The 16999-nt window shown below is 40.9% G+C and overlaps 1 non-coding gene across 1 annotated transcript; it reads left to right on the forward strand.

Moving 5' to 3' along the window:
• Positions 1 to 14712: 14712 nt before the first annotated feature.
• On the forward strand, positions 14713 to 14818 carry LOC120112819. Its single transcript, XR_005514450.1, has one exon. It is a non-coding gene; the product is annotated as a small nucleolar RNA R71 (small nucleolar RNA).
• The last annotated feature ends 2181 nt before the right edge of the window (positions 14819 to 16999 follow it).

Here is a 16999-nt window from a genome sequence, read left to right on the forward strand (position 1 = left end):
ATATAGGAAACTTTAATTGATTCAATTTCCCCCTTTTCTAAATCCTTTCCTTTTTCCCTTTTTCCTATCAATTAATCTTCCCCTTATGTGTATTATGATGCAAAAGCATCACACACACACCTTAGGCCACTGTTATAGGGTCAAGGTGCGATAAAAAAATTGAATTCTTTTTTCTTCTAAAATTTTCCTGAATCCCGAGCCGTCTCCGACTTTCCAAGTCGACTCCGACCACAGAGCCGCAAAACTTCATTTTCTGAACTCTCAGAGAGAGTCGACCCCCAATCTGCCCCGAGTCGACTCCAGTTGACCTCGAGTCGACTCCGACGCATTTTGAGATGACTCCCATCATTTTTCTCACTTTCTTCATCTCGGATGAACAGTAACTCGGACTGATAGTGGGTTACTTTATCTCGATTTTGATCCACTTTCTAAACTCCAATTTTTATAAAATTTTTACCTAATATTCTACACTCATATAGGTTTCTAGAATAGCAATATTCATTACCATCAGAGGCCGATTGACTCCGAAATAATTCATCAAAGTTGGGACTTCGACACAGTTTTTCCGTAGTGTCGAAAAACTTGTCGAAATCTAATTCTTCCTCTTTTAACCACCTCTACAACCCTTATCCGATCCCTCTAGACTACATCCACCCTTTGTATAGCCTAATTTCATCAAAAGACTAGGTAGGGATGGGTATTTACCTTTTTCTCTTCGAAAAATTGAGGTCTTTGCGTAGAGGGAAAAGAGATCTACGCTTTTTCCTTCAGTTGGCAGCGCAACCGGAGCTTCCTTCCACTTCGAATCCCCTTCCCTTCTTCTTTCTTCTTCTTCTTCTCTTTCTTTTCTATTTGATTCCACCGCCTGAGACCCAGCCCCCTCCTTCTCTGTTTCAACTCCACCGGCAGCACAAACCCCCCAATTAAATCACATCAAGCACTATTCACCCTTTGTTTAATATTATTAAATTTTCATTCTGCCCCTATGTTGCCCAAGGAGACAACCCAAAAGGGGGGGATGAATTAGATTTTAATTAATTATTGACAAATTAAAACTTAATGAGTAATTAATTAAATCTATTGCAAGCAGGTTAAATAGATTACTAGATGTAGTGAATGGAGAGAGGAGAAAAGACAATTAATCAATACAAACTCAAGAGACTTTATAGTGGTTCGGAGCCAACTCTTGCTCCTACATCCACTCCCCAAGCCGCACTTGGGAGTTCACTATAATTCCTAGGATTACAGCCGGTTGTTTTACAAGTTCACAACCCAACTTGTTGTTTTCGCGAGATCACAACGAACTCGATCAGTTTTCACAGGCTCACCGACTAGAACCACCCGATTGTTTTTCCGAGATCACAATCAAACCCTTACACCGTTGGTTTTAACTTTGGCTTACCAACAAACCTTACAACCCTTGATTCAATCCCTTGATTGAATCAAGTAAGAAAAATAGTTTGGGAAAATCACAAGGAAAGCTTCTAAAAAGCAAATGTGAACAATATTAATAGAGAAAGGTTAGAAGCCCTCAAACAGATTTTGGAAGGGGAAGTAGGGGCTTCTCGATTTCTGAGTCTCCTCTTGAATGCACAGAAGATTGAATGACAGTAGTAGAGCCTTGATTGCGAAGGAAGTACTTGTTGGGTTGAGTTGAATGCACTTCTTCCTTCTTTTGCTTGTACTTTCTCTCAAGAGGATCTTGGTAGTTGAAAAGCTTTAATGCACACAAAAGAATAGCTCAAATCTTATCTACTACTGTTTACTCTGGCTATTTAAACTGTTTCCTACAAAAAATAGCCGTTAGACACTGATTTGTAGCCGTTCTGTACAGTCTGCACATCCTGACAATGTATCCGTTGGGGTTGGAGTCGACTCGCTCGATCTAGAGTCGACTCGGTTGTTGTTGGAGTCGACTCATGCTTCACTGGAGACGACTCGCCCACTGTTCAGGATTTGAATTAAAGTGCTGTCCCATCCTGGAGTCGACTTGGACCAAACTTGGAGTCGACTCGCCAATAACTGGAGATGACTCGGCACTTTTGGAGATGGCTCGTTCTCAGGGTTCCAGAGATCGATTTCTCTGCTTTTCTCTCTCAAGTCGACTCGGGCTCTCTTGGAGTCGACTCGACTCTCAGAGTCCGAAAAGCCGATCCTCTGTCTGTTGATCTGAACTGCCTCGGAGTCGACTCGCACTTGTTGGAGTCGACTCGGCTGACTTGGGGGTCGACTCTGGAATTCTTGGACTCGACTCATTCACAGGGTTACTGAGTTTGGTTCTCTGCCTTTCAGTCTGCTTTCCTCTGAGAGCCGACTCGGGCATAATTAGGAGTCGACTCGCCAAACGTCGGAGTCGACTCGCATCCTTCTGGAGTCGACTCGGTAACAGGGTCTAAAACCCATCGCTCTGTCTTTCTGTCTGTTACTCCTTGGAGTCGACTCGGAACTGTCGGGAGTCGACTCGGCAAGCAGCGGAGTCGACTCGAAGCCTTCTGGAGTCGACTCGCTGATAGGGTCTGAAAAACTATCTTTTTGTCTTTCTTTCTGTTCTCAGATAGAGTCGACTCGTAGAGTATCGGAGTCGACTCGAGCTCATACCAGAAACTCTAAACCATTTGGAGTCGACTCGTAATCTTTCGGAGTCGACTCGGGATTCAGACTTTGGTTCATATAGAGTTCAATACTTGTCTAAATTATTTTGAACCAAAGCTTGAGGTACTTAATTAAAAATACACAAATATTTATCTGAAACACTAGACTGAATTCATTAGTATAACATAAAATATACTCAAATGCTTTGAGCTCATCAAAATCAAATAGGGATTTAACCAATCACTCCACACCCTAACACTTCAACATATCTACTGTTATACCATTAACTTTTGATTCCTTCCAATTTTACCCTTGCCACTTCAACGCATCTACAACTATGTCATTATCTTTTGATTCCTTCCAATTTTACCCCTTATATCAATTTTAAAGGACTATTCTATCCCTTTTTATTTATAAATTTTTTTTAGGGTTATTACATCCTCCCCCCTTATATAAAATTCGTTCTCGAATTTAAAAGAGTAAATTACCTAATTACTCAAAGGGGTGAGGGTATCTGCTCTTCATATTTTGCTCGGTGTATCTACCACAACATTAGCTTTTTTTTTTCGGAGGTGAGTAGAGCAGCAATACTACCAGAAGCTTTTCTGCTCAGTGTGGTATTGGGAATCAAATCAATTGGGAATGTTTTACCTTCTATCTCTACCACACAGGTAGGATACATATATTTCGCTTCTATACTATCCCCTACGGGTGTACTAATAGCTAAGGAAATATGCATTAGTATCTTATCCTTAGCTAACTTCTTAGCAAAATGAGGGGATATAAAGGAATAGGTAGCTCTAGAATCAAACAGTACTCTAGCTTTAATCTTATCAATGAGGAGCATACCTGTCACAGCTACGTTCGACGCCTGTACCTCCTGTGGGTTTACTGTGAACACCCTTCCTTATCCTCTGCCTACGGGAGCTGATAGTTGAGATGGTCCGGCACTCTGTTGCGACGCTTGTGTCTGACCTCTGCCTCTGCCTATAGGCTCCGTACTACTAGGCCTGTCCATCTGCACAGAAGGGTAGGATGCCAAAGGCACAAACTATTGGGTGGCACCCTGCGGGCATTCTCTGGCAAAATGACCCGGCTGTCCACATCTGTAGCACACTCCTTGGCCCATTCTGCATCTGCCAGGGTGCTGCTTCCCACATATGCCACACACTGGCCATAATTGGAACCCGGATTCAGTTCTGGCCATAGTGACTGGAGGACGAGGTACTGATGGTAGAAAAGTATCTTGTGATCGACCTCTTTTCCTCCATTTTCTCTTACGTGGGGCAGGTGGAGCTGAGCGTACAGACTGCTCCGTCGGGCCCTCCGGAAGACTTGCTCCCTCAGATCTACCTCTGCTGCTTTGCCCTTTCTCCATACTCATTTTCCTCTATTCTCTTTCAGCTCTTTCCTCTTTGTTTATGGTCTCCCACTGTTTTGCTTTATCTATAAGCTTGGACAAAGTGGAGACCTCTACTACCAACACCGCATTATAAAGTGGGGAAATCAGACCTCGTCCGAACCTTTCTATTCTGGTAGCTTCAGTGGGGATGATGTAAGGAGCATACTTTCCCAATCTAGTGAACTCACGAGCGTACTCAGATACGCTCATTTCGGGCATCTGCTTCAGCCTCTCAAACTGAAGAGCCCGATTATGCCTCTCCGCTGGAGATAAGAACTCATCCATTACTGCTTGCATGAACTCTTCCCAGGTTGGAGGATTCCTACTGTACAATCTGTCCTCCACGTGCCTCTGATACCAGTTCCAGGCACTTCCTTTCATAGTGAGCCCTACAAGCTCTATGGCCCTTACATCAGAACAAGGCAATCTCCAAATCATCTTCTCCGTTTTCTCCAGGAATCTCTGAGGATCCTCACCTTCTTCCCCCTTAAACTCCAGGGTTCTGAGCCTCAGAAAGTCCTGTACAGAAATCCCCTCATCATCTAGAGCCCGCCTGGCCATACTTCTCGGCACAGGTGCAGGAGGTGGGATAGATGCCACTGACGGGGCAAGAGGCTTTCCTCGAGCAATCTGCTCTGTTAAAGCCTGATTCTCCGCCAAAAGTTGTTCTACCAGTGGATCTCTACTTTCTACCTCCCCTTGATCATCAACTCTCCGCCTGTCTGCAGGAGGAGATTTTTCTCTTTGGGGCTTGACATGTGCGGAACCCGCATCCAATGCTATATCTAGCTCCATCCTCCTTCCAGGACGAGCAGATCCTCTCCTTGAAGGTATTCTTTATATATATCTAAAAGAGTCAAAAAAAGAACTCTTAAGTCTCATCTCCAAATATATTTTACTGAATTATAAATGACTCATAAAATAATATACAGAAAAATCCTATGCTCCATAGTATAATCCTATACTTAATCCTGACTCACCCTATTGCTCTGACAGGACTCCTCTTAACCTTTGCTCTGATACCAAGCTTTGTCACGACCCCCGCCCCGTTCCCGGCAGGCCGCCGCGACGGTCCTAGGGTGCGGGTAGGCATAAGGCCACCAGCCACCACGTAGAACCCTACTACCTATCAATCATCAATAAATTCTGAAAAATTTGGCATGATACATGCACAAAATGATCACCTTTCCTATATTGACCTGTCAGGATTATCTCAATACATACAACACTACCTGTCAGAGCAGCAATCACATAATCTGTTACATAATAAACCTGGACAATATATAGCAATACATTATCACAGGCACACACCTGATCTGCACATATATATATACCTGCTTCCAAGTTCATCCATGGTCAACCCATATCCACATTAGGATCTATGACTGTAACTATGCACTTTATACAACAGAAGGTTTATAATACACCAAAAGGTATAAACCTCTATCTACATTATACTATGGAGCGGCACAGCTAGCATGCAATCTCTAACTCTGCTCCTCTCTATACAATACCTGCCCTGCAACAAAAATATCAAACTGGAGAGTGAGTGTATAAATACTCAGTGAGTGGAGTAGAGAGTACTATGCATATGAGACAGAATATAATCATGACTCGAGATGAAATCTTAAGAGCATATGAATGGTGATCAATAGCAAGCTGAACATGAACTCAACATAAAGAATATGGAGTAAATCAAAAATATCACCATAATCAATATCAACTCATCTGAAGCACATATGGAATAATCAAGTAAACATATATGCTACTCATGAATATGCTCAACAGATCATAATGCTGGAATATACAAATCGGGTGTCAATATGCGAAGTCATCACTAGACAGCTGTCGGAAGGTGGATCTTACGCCCCAGGCGAACCACAACAACTTCCTACTGTCACATGCATATGCAGGATAAGACACCATACTGATAATATAAATGCTGGCTAGTATCCAGAACAGAAATTCATAGAAACATCTCACATCTGTATGCTAAACGGCACCTTGCGGAAATTCTACATCCGCGGAAAGCCATACTGCACCTCGCGGGGTTTTACTATGCCCGGCGACAAGCAGAATATAAGTCGTAGGACCGGCCGATCCTACGCCTAGGGCCGTGTCCCCCCTAGGAAGGGACTGGGCTCCGCGCACCCAGAAGGCTACTAGTGCACATAGGCCGATGTCTAACCCTATCGACTATAGGTGTCCTGTAGATACTACCAAGCCATGCATAATGCTATAATGCACCCTCCCTATACTCTACTAAAAAGGAGTATAATCAAGACTACCACTCACTCGACCACGACCCAATCATAAACTAACATCAGGGTTAGGAGTGAGGGTCAAGGAAGTGCAATGCAACTCAATATACCACTGAAAAGGCTCTACAAGTCTTTGAAATAGAGGAAATGAAATCAATTTACAAAAGAAGTCATTTCATAATTTGGAACCAATTTAATTACTCATCTAATCCTTGTAATTCCTCTCAATATTCCCTCAAATGCATGTACAAAATAATCAAGCATGGAGAAACAAGATTATAGAGGAATCTACTACAATATCAATCAATATGCATATGTGGAATCAATTCACACTTGGCGACATTCAAGAAAATGAATTAAGAATGCTCATGGTGCAAAGTACATAACTCTCACTCACCTGTCAATCCGGCACGGTCCTGATACACCTTCAAAATCTACAGTAGGCAGTGGGAAACTTCCTCCTCTTGTTTCCTAGCTTCTTGCCCAACTGATACATGCATTTACAATACATTTAGTCTTGTATCAAGGGCCATAATCTACGTGCCAATGATAAATATAGGAACTTTAATTGATTCAACTCCCCCCTTTTCTAAATCCTTCCCTTTTTTCCTTTTTCCTATCAATTAATCTTCTCCTTATATGTATTATGATGCAAAAGTATCACACACACACCTTAGGCCACTGCTATAGGGTCAAGGTGCGATAAAAAAATTGAATCCTTTCTTCTTCTAAAATTTTTCTGAATCCCAAGCCGTCTCCGACTTTCCAAGTCGACTCCGACCACAGAGCAGCAAAACTTCATTTTCTGGACTCTCAGAGAGAGTCAACCCCCAATCTGCCTCGAGTCGACTCCAATTGATCTCGAGTCGACTCCGGCACGTTTTGAGACGACTCCCATCATTTTTCTCACTTTCTTCATCTCGGATGAACAGTAACCCGGACTGACAGCGGGTTACTTCATCCCGATTTTGATCCACTTTCCAAACTTCAATTTTTATGAAATTTTTACCTAATAGAGGTTTCCAGAATGGTAACATGCATCACCATCGGAGGCCGATTGACCTTCCAAATAATTCACCGAAGTTGGGACTTCGACTCAGTTTTTCCGCAGTGTCGAAAAAACTTGTCGAAATCTAATTCTTCGTCTTTTAACCACCTCTACAACCCTTATCCGACCCCTCTAGACTACATCCATCCTTTGTATAGCCTAATTTCATCAAAAGACTAGGTAGGGATGGGTATTTACCTTTTTCTCTTCGAAAAATCGAGATCTTTGCGTAGAGGGGAAAGAGATCTACGCTTTTTCCTTCAGTTGGCAGCGCAACTGGGGCTCCCTTCCACTTCGAATCTCCTTCACTTCTTCTTTCTTCTTCTTCTTCTCTTTCTTTTCTGTTTGATTCCACTGCCTGAGACCCAGCCCCCTCCTTCTCTGTCTCAACTCCACCGACAGCACAAACCCCCCAATTAAATCACATCAAGCACTATTCACCCTTTATTTAATATTATTAAATTTCCATTTTGCCCCTAACACTTCAACATATCTACTGTTATACCATTAACTTTTGATTTCTTCCAAATTTACCCTTACCACTTCAACGCATCTGCAACTATGCCATTATCTTTTGATTTCTTCCAATTTTACCCCTTATATCAATTTTAAAGGACTATTCTATCCCTTTTTATATATAAATTTTTTTTTAGGGTTATTACACTTAAACTTGTTCTCGAGCCCAATGTTATTTAAATTTAATTCTTGCTAAACTGCTTCAGACCGAACTCGACCAGATAAAATAAACAAGACTAAAAACAAGACCGTAACTTAATAAAAAATAAGGGTTAATCAAACCTTTTCCCCATACAAAAATAATTAATTATAACATTCAATCTAATCAGGACCGAAACCCATTTAATTATAACCTTAGCTTGATTACAACTCCATCAGGTTACCAAACCGGGTCAACACAATCTCCTCCTTATATGTTTTCCTGCAGTTTTCATGAAAGATCGCAACCAAGAGAGAGACAAGTTCAGAGTCTGGTTTAAGAAAAGAATTATTTACTTCTTACCATATTTTAAATTTATTTCAATGATTATTCAATTTCATGGTAAAATACGTATTTATCAATTTAAGAACATTGATAAGTGCTATGGAAAGATAATTAAATTATAAATTATTCAGCACTTATCACATCCCCAAACCTATGTTTTGCTAGTCCTCGAGCCAAATAAAACTAGAAAAGAAAAATTCTAACTCACTTTCGCAGGCATCGCAATTGCATTTACCATATGCAACGAGGCTTTAAACCCCTAGGTTACTCTAGTGGACGAGTTATAGTCTCGTGAGGATTTTCAGTGAAGATACCCACAAACTTCAATCTTAAAATAAGTCTCCTTTTTATTTATTTATTTATTTATTTATTATTATTATTATTATCTAATTTAAGATACATAAATGATAAGAATTTCAAAGCACACGATTTTATTTACTAAATCAGTCCAAATTCTAAGTTAGTATGCAATCTAAGTTGAAGTCATTAAGTTTTCGTTTGGAAAGTTGTAAGACTTATTCATACTGGAGTGCTCGGTGAAATCTGGACCGTACACAAGCTAAGGGTTCGGATCCCCAAAATATTGCTAAGACTAGTAGTTTCCAAGGATTGGTCAAAGGGATCTACTCACTGATTCAAAATCATCTTATCTGCAGGATTTCGAGAGTTGTGGATGTTTACTTTAGTACCTCACGGGCTTTATCTGTAATATTCCAGTTTACTCGAATTTTTACAACGACGGCTTTCACACTATTATCTTTTTCAAGGTCAGTATTTATATATATATATATTATAAAAGATGTATAAATTGTGTACCTTTACTCTTGTGGTGATTTCTCCGTGTAACGAGCAATCAGTCGACAACTCTCACACCAGTTGGCATAAGGTGTCGGGCATCAAGACTCCCCTACGGACTTATACTCGGAGTCCTCATCACAAACCTACTTGATCTTTGATAATAGATAGCCCTTTTCGATGTTCCTGACTAAATCCATTTTTTATTGATGAATATTCTTTTTTTTTTGGGATTAGATAAGTATGATTCATCAGGGTCCAAGGTTGCTACTATACTATTTACATAGTGTCGAGCCTAGACCTTAGTAGTGTCGGCCAATATGTAATGAAATTAGCTTACAACTCACTAAGAGAGACTTAATAAAAGGAACTCAATTTTGCATTACATTCGACTAGTCATTGGGCTTTTTAGATTTTATATACCTTGTGTGTTTATCATTCTCGCATTAATATATAGAAATTAGATTTTAAAACCCTCTTTTTTTATTATTATCCTTTTTTTAAAAAAAATGAAAATGAACACAATTTTTTTTTTTAAAGATTTTTTTTTTATGATGAAAATTCAGATGAAGACCCCCAATCCTAAACCTGGCATTGTGAAGTGAAAACGAATGCAAGAGATGCAAACAAAATAAAAATGCTTAAAAAATACTTAAAAATACCCCCAAACCTAAACCTAACATTGTCCTCAATGTTAAAGAAATCTAAGAGAATTCGGTTGCCTCCCAACAAGCGCTAAGTTTATTGTCTTCAGCCAGACACAGTGGATCCTTAATTATTTTGATAAACAGGGTTCGTCAAATTAAGAGATTCGATCAATTGCCCGTCGGCAACACAGTCCACATAAGGTTTTAACCTTTGGCCATTGACTTTTAAAACATGTCCACCATTGAGGTGTTGGATCTCTACTGCACCATAAGGATATAGCCTTTTTCACTACGAATGGTCCATCCCACCTAGAGCGAAGTTTACCCGGAAAGAGTCGCAACTTGGAATTGAATAGCCAAACCTTTTGACCAGGTTCGAAGGACTTACGGTTAATATTTTTATCATGAAAAGCCATAGTCTTTGTTTTATAAATTTTAGCATTTTCATAGGCCTCATTGCGCAACTCTTCAAGTTCACTTAGTTGGAGTTTTCGGTTAGGACCAGCTGCTGCCATGTCTAAGTTAAACTTTTTGATAGCCCAAAAAGCTCTATGTTCAAGTTCTACCGGTAAGTGACAAGCTTTTCCAAAAACTAATCGGTAGGGGGACATGCCAATAGGAGTTTTGTAGGCAGTACGGTAGGCCCAGAGAGCATCATTTATCCTTTGAGACCAATCTTTCTTATCGAGATGTACCGTTTTCTCTAAGATGTGTTTTAACTCCCTATTAGACACCTCGACTTGTCCACTCGTTTGGGGATGGTATGGGGTAGCAACTTTGTAGGTGATGTTATATTTGCGAGCCAAAGCCTCGAAAGACCGGTTGCAAAAATGAGATCCCCCATCACTGATGATGGCTCGGGGTGTGCCAAAACGACAAAAGATATTTTCATGTAAAAATTTAACCACAATCTTGTGGTCATTAGTTCTAGTGGCGACAGCTTTTATCCATTTTGAAACATAATCAACCCCTACCAGAATGTATTCGAAACCAAAAGATGGTGGAAAAGGGTCCATAAAGTCAATACCCCAGACATCAAAAATTTCTACAATTAAAATAGGATTAAGAGGCATCATATCTTTACGGGAGATGGTACCCATCTGTTAGCACCATTCACAAGTTTGGCAAAAGTTATGGGCATCTTTGAAAAGCGTGGGCCAATAAAATCCACTCTGTAAGACTTTTGCTGCAGTTTTTCTACCCCCAAAATGTTCCCCACAAGCTTGTGAATGGCAGAATGAAAGAATACTTTAAAATTTGCATTCGGGGACACATCGATGGATTACTTGATTGGAACAATACTTGAATAGATCAGGATCATCCCAATAATAGAACTTCACTTGTGAAAAGAATCGGTTCTTGTCTTGAGTTGACCAATCATCAGGAATTCGTCCTATGGCAAGGTAATTCACTATGTTTGCAAACCATGGCGTTTTTGTTCCTTGTACCTCAAATAATTGTTCATCTGAAAAAGAATCATGTAAGAGTGAGGTATTTTGAGAGGGCTCAAGAAGAATCCTAGATAAGTGATCCGCTACGACATTTGCAGTTCCTTTCTTATCACGAATTTCTAGGTCAAATTCTTGTAATAAAAGAATCCATCGAATAAGACGGGGTTTGGTGTCTTTCTTTATAAGAAGGTGTCGAAGGGTAGCATGATTTGTGAATACGGTAACCTTGGATCCTAAAAGATAACATCGAAACTTGTCTAGCGCGAATACTACAGCTAGTAACTCTTTCTCAGTGGTGGTGTAGTTCAATTGTGCATCTGAGAGTGCTTTACTAGCGTAGTAGATGACATGAGGTACCTTTTCTAGCCATTACCCTAAAACTGCCCCAATGGCATAGTCGGATGCGTCACACATTAGTTCAAATGGAAGGGTCCAATTAGGAGGCCGTATGATGGGTGCAGTGGTCAATTTCGAGCGAAGATTTTCAAATGCTTCCTCGCATGCTTCATTAAAGACAAAGGGAGTATCCTTGGCAAGAAGATTGCACAAGGGTTTGGAAATCTTACTGAAATCATGAATGAAGCGACGGTAAAAACCAGCATGGCCAAGGAATGATCGGATTTGTTTCACAGTTTTGGGTGGAGGGAGATTGGAAATAAGATCGACTTTGGCTTTATCTACTTCAATGCCCCTCTTGGACACGACGTGTCCCAAGACTATGCCTTCTTGAACCATGAAATGGCTCTTTTCCCAACTTAACACTAGGTTGGTCTCCTTACATCTTTTCATAACTAAGGTTAAATTATCTAGACAATCGTTAAAAGATAGGCCAAAAACTGAAAAATCATCAATGAACACTTCTAGAAAGTTTTCTACCATATCTGAAAAAATGGCCACATACATCGTTGAAAAGTTGCGGGTGCATTGCATAGTCCAAAAGGCATCCTCCTATATGCAAATGTCCCAAATGGACAGGTAGAGGTGGTTTTCTCTTGATCGTCTGGGTAAACAGGTACTTTATTATATCCAGAATAACCATCTAAGAAGCAATAGAAACCTTGACCGGCCAACCGTTCCAAAATTTGATCTATGAAAGGTAGAGGAAAATGGTCCTTCATAGTCATTGAATTGAGTTTTCTGTAGTCAATGCACACGCGCCAACCTCTGGTTGTGCATGTTTGTATCAATTCTCCTTCCGTATTTTCAACCACAGTGATACCTGATTTTTTTGGCACCACTTGTGTCGGAGTTACCCACTTACTATCAGAAATTGGGTAAATGATTCCAGCATCTAATAACTTCACCACTTCTTTCTTGACTACCTCCTTCATGTTAGGATTGAGTCTTCTTTGCATTTCTCGGATGGGCTTTGCATCATCTTCGAGGTGAATTTGATGCATACAAATGGAGGGGTCAACCCCTTTCAAATCGGCTACAGACCATCCTATGGCATGTTTATTCTCTTCTAGCACCCTTAAAAGTTTAACTTCCTGTTCCGTAGATAAGTTGGCCGCGATGATTACAGAGAGAGTATCTTCTGGTCCTAGAAAATAATACTTAAGAGTGGTCGGAAGTGGCTTCAACTCAAGTTTAGGTGGAGAATCAATGGAAAGACAAAGTGGTGCGCTAGCAATGGGGGAAGAGGTTCAGGTCGGATCTTCCAAGGAAGGGAACTCATGGGAGATTGGTTGTCGAGTAAGATGTTGACTTCTTCTATGGCCTTGTCTATATCAAAGTTGTCAATGTCAAAATGGGCCAAGCATGCTTCAAGGGGTCATCTGCTAAGATATAGTGAAGGGCTTCCTTTACAAGATCATCCATTTCGTCAATCAGGCCACACTCGTCTTTCCTCACATGTTGGTCAGCGGCATGAAACACATTCAACTTAATTTTCATGTTTCCGAATGATATGTCCATTGCCCCAGTTCTACAGTTGATACATGTATTGGTTGTCGCTAAAAAGGGACGACCAAGAATCACAGGAATTTGTTTTTTTAGGTTGGACACATGTTCCATATCAAGGACGATAAAATCTACTGAAAAATAGAATTTGTCTACCTTGACAAGAACATCTTCAATCATTCCCCATGGCATCTTCACAGATCGATCAGCCAATTGTAAAGATACTGAGGTGAGTTTTAATTCACCTAATCCAAATTTCTCATAGACTGAATAGGGTAGAAGATTCACACTTTTCCCTAGATCTAAAAGTGCTCGGTCAATGGAGTTATCTCCTATGACACAGGAAATAGTGGGAGCGCTAGGATCTTTGAATTTTGGAGGGGTGTTGTGTTGGAGAATGGAACTTACCTGCTCAGTTAGGAGGACCTTTTTAGGCACATGTGTCCTAGATTTTCGCTTTTGGGTGCAAAGGTCTTTGAGAAATTTGGCATAGGAGGAAACTTGTTTGATGACATCAAGGAGTGGAAGGTTGATTTTAACTTGTTTGAAAACCTCCATCATCTCTTTTAGTAAAGTTTCCTTCTTGCCAAAGGGAGTGGGTGCATTAAGTGCTTCAGGGAATGGGGCCTTTGGAATGTGGGTTGTGGCAGATGGTGGACTAGCTGAAGAAGATTTTGGGTTTTCATGTGATACATTCCTCTCCTCTTCTTCTCCTTCCTTGTTGTTACCCTCCCCAACCTTATTATCTATTACACGTCCACTCCTAAGGGTAGTCAAAGCATTGGCTTACTCATGATTTAGTCGAGTTTCTTGAGCCACGTATTGTCCCCTTGGATTACTCATTGGTTGACTTGGAAGCTTGCCTTCCTCTCGCTTGTTTAATGCATTAGCTAGTTGACCCATTAGGAATTCTAGCTTAGCAATTGATTGCGTGTGAGAGTGCAATAGTTGTGTGTTTGCCTCCACACCTTGAAGGGCAGTCAACACTTTCTCCTCCAAGGCTGTATTTCTTTGGGTTGGAGGAGGAGAATGTTGAAATTGAGTTGAGGGATGGTAGAGATGAAAATTCTGAGGGTTTTAAAAATTTTGGGAGTAGGGTTGGGCAGTATTCGAAGCTTGCTGCCTTCAAGAAAAATTTGAATAATTCTGCCATCCCAGGTTATATGTATTGAAAAATGGATCATTACCCGGTCTGGGCTGTGTTTGGGCAGCATTGCTGTGTTCTTGCACGAGTTCAAGAAATTGGGGTGCTGAGGGGCACTCATGAATAGGGTGCGATGGGCTAGAACAGATAGCATACACTTGTGCTTGGGAAGAGCTAACGATATGTCCTCCTATCATCAATTGGTCAATCTTATGGGACAATGCATCTACCTTGCTAGACAGGTCCATGGAATGACTTATTTCACAAATGGTCCCTTTTCTTTGAGAATTCGGGGGTGCTTGACGAGAACAGGAAGCATGGTGGAGGGAGTTTTCATTAAGATTTCAAATAATTGCCATGCTTCATGCTCAATTTGAAGCATGAAAGTCCTCCCGCATGCGACATCGATCATCTGACGGTTTCGTTCAGTCAATCCGTCATAGAAACATTGCACTAGCTGCCATTTAGGTATTTGATGATGTGGGCATTTACGGATTAGGTCCCGAAATTTCTCCCAAGTTTCATAAAATTCTTCTCCCTCAGTTTGGAAGAAGCTTGTGATGGCACGTCTAAACTGGTTTGTTCTTCCTATGGGAAAGTATTTTTTAAGGAATTCTTGTTGCATTGATCCCAGGAATGAATCGAATTGGCTTCTAAAGAATTCAGCCATTGCTTGGCTCTATCTTTAAGGGAGAAGGGGAATAATCTAAGTTTCAGAGCATCATCAGTGAAGTTCTGAATCTTGACAGTGGTGCAAATCTCAAGAAATTCATCTAAGTGTTTATATGGGTCTTCGTTAGTGAGCCCATAAAAAGATGGGAGCATTTGGATCACACTAGACTTTATTTCATATTGTATCGCTGCTACTTCAGGTAATCGAATGCAAGATGGGGAAGTATAAATGGTGAGAGTAAAGTGCTCCCTCAGGAGTTTGGGTTGTTCTTCAGCCATCTTAGGAGGTGGGGATGATTCTAATGTTCTGATCTCAGCTCGAATATTCCTAAGGGTCCATTCTATTTCAGAGCCAAAAGGTAATAGGTCACGTACTCTAGAACGACTTCCTTGCATGCACTAGTACTTGATCAATCAAGCATGCAATAAAAGAAAAACACATCAATCCTTGTATTTTTCCTAAAATCACTAGACAGCTCCTAACTGGTTTGAAGAGGGCACCTAAGCCTCCAATCTGGTCTAATGAACCGAGTTGACCAGGTAAGCTCCCAGGTAAGTGGAGGGATCATGATGGGTTTGCAAAGGTCCCACTTAAAAACTACTTGCCTCGAACAGATGAACTGTCTCCCTTATAGGGACAAAGCTTACCTAGACATCAACTGAGCCACAGAGCGAAATTGGTGTAACTTTCGGAGATCTTCGTCCTATTGAGCTCGAATGTCCCCAGGAGCCAACGTCTAATTGAGTTTAATTAAGCTGACACTATGTGAGATTGAGTTCATCTAAGTTGGGCAAGAGTCCGGTGATGAAATCCGGCTCTTATCTTGTTGGGGTGATTGCCCTTACTATGTGCGGATTAATTTGTGTATGTGTATCAAGCATGCATTCATACCTTTGCTGAAATTAAAATCAAACAATCACCACAAAATTTCAAGTTAATAATCAATTTAAACAAGAAAGGTTTAGAGGTTATGTTGCCCAAAAAGACAACCCAAGAGGAGGGGTGAATTGGGTTTTAAAGTAATTATTGCAATTAAAAACTTTGTGAGTAACTAATTAAAACTTATTGCAAGTGGATTAATTAGTTGCTATATGCAGTGGATGAAGGGAAAGGAAGAGACAATGAAACAATCACAAACACAAGCAATTTTATAGTGGTTCGGAGCTAACCCTTGCTCCTACGTCCACTCCCCAAGCCGCACTTGGGAGTTTACTATAATCCCTCGGATTACAGCTGGTTGTTTTACAAGTTCACAACCCAACTTGTTGTTTTACGAGATCACAACGAAACTCGGTCGGTTTTCACAGGCTCACTGACTAGAACCATCCGATTGTTTTTCCGGGATCACAATCAAACCCTTACACCGTTGGTTTTAACCTCGGCTCACCAACAAACCTTAACACCCTTGATTCAATCCCCTGATTGAATCAAGTAAGAAACAAATAGTTTGAAACAAGTAAAAAGGAAAGCTTCTCAAAAAGCGTATTTAGACAATATAAGCAAAGAAGAGTTAGAAGCCCTCAAACAGATTTTGGAGGTGGAGAAAGGGGTTTTTCAAACTCTTTGACTCCTCTTGAATTTGCTGAAGATTTGCTGTCAGGAGAAGAGCCTTGAATGTGAGGAAGACGGTTGGAGAGAAGACTTCAATGCACTTCTTCCTTCTTTTTCTTGTAATCACTCTCGAGAGGCTTTGGTTGGTGGAAATCCCTTTTGCTTTGAATGGAGTCTCTCTTTCTTACTCTATTACTGTTCACTCAGGCTATTTAAGCCATTCCCAACGAAAAATAGCCGTTAGACACACTTTGATGGCCGTTCTACACACACTGCAACTCCTGACAAAATGTCCGTTGGGATCGGAGTCGACTCGCTCGATCAGGAGTCGACTCGAGTGTTGCTGGAGTCGACTCATGCTTTACTGGAGACGACTCGGCCACTATTCAAAATTCGAAATAAAGTGCCGTCCCGTTCTGGAGTCGACTCGGCTGAACCTGGAGTCGACTCGCCAATTGTCCGGAGATGACTTTCCCTTCTGGAGACGACTCGATCTTCAGGGTTCCAAAACTCATCCTCTCGGTTTTGCTTCC

The sequence above is a fragment of the Phoenix dactylifera genome, chromosome 12, assembly GCF_009389715.1.
Source record: "Phoenix dactylifera cultivar Barhee BC4 chromosome 12, palm_55x_up_171113_PBpolish2nd_filt_p, whole genome shotgun sequence".
NCBI lineage: Eukaryota > Viridiplantae > Streptophyta > Magnoliopsida > Arecales > Arecaceae > Phoenix > Phoenix dactylifera.